The 811-nt window shown below is 45.4% G+C and overlaps 1 protein-coding gene across 1 annotated transcript in view; it reads left to right on the top strand.

The window, feature by feature from the left end:
- LOC119588669 (uncharacterized histidine-rich protein DDB_G0274557-like) overlaps positions 1-811 on the top strand; it is a 10847-nt gene that overhangs the window by 9588 nt on the left and 448 nt on the right. The gene's annotated exons all lie outside the window — the stretch shown is intronic.

The following is an 811-nucleotide window of genomic DNA, read 5'->3' on the forward strand; positions in this document are numbered from 1 at the left end:
GTTAGATAATCCTTCCCATTCAAAATGTGACCAATTTCAGCTAGTAAAACATAGTGTATGCTACAAGGATATATATGAAAAGTAATGCCACATGGAGAGATCCAAAGAAGTTATTTATTTTGATGCATTTTCACGCATATGAGAAAATATGTACGTCAATAGAAATATAAAGCTGTGTCTCATAAAAAGAAAATAGAATTCGCAGTTCTTCCTAAATCATGTAAAAGCAAACCTAAAAATCTGAAAGCCCAGTTGCTCCGCATCGAAATCCATCCACTGACAACGGAAGTGGGTGAATGGCCAGAAGAGGAAGGGTTGTGGGCGGGAGTGTAAAATGTGGGCGGGCTTAAGGATAATGTGGGCGGAGCCAGAGGGAAGGTGGACGGCATAAAAGCGGAGGAAAGTTGAACGGGAACAGAACTGTCGCTGCTGAGACTCCTGTTCACACGTTCATCATGACCACGAAGATTGTGGTGAGTCATATGAAAAAAAGGTCAAATGATCCTGGTGCTATAGGTTTCAGATTGCTAACCTTGAAATGCAAATGCAGATCTAGTTAACCATACTCTGTTCAGAATGAAAAGATGGGTGCTGTTTAATTTGCATAATATGGAACCAAGTGTCTCATCATCTTAGTAACTTGTCTTCCCGCCGCAGATCCTGGCTCTGGCCGCCCTCGCTGCCCTCTGCCTCGTGGACGACGCCCATGCCGCCGTGACACACCGCTACGCCCTCCATCCCGCCCACCGCCCCTACCACTCCCCATACTACCATAACTACCCTTACCGCCATTACCCATACCGCCATTACT

This window comes from Penaeus monodon, chromosome 24 (assembly GCF_015228065.2).
Source record: "Penaeus monodon isolate SGIC_2016 chromosome 24, NSTDA_Pmon_1, whole genome shotgun sequence".
Taxonomy (NCBI): Eukaryota; Metazoa; Arthropoda; class Malacostraca; order Decapoda; family Penaeidae; genus Penaeus; species Penaeus monodon.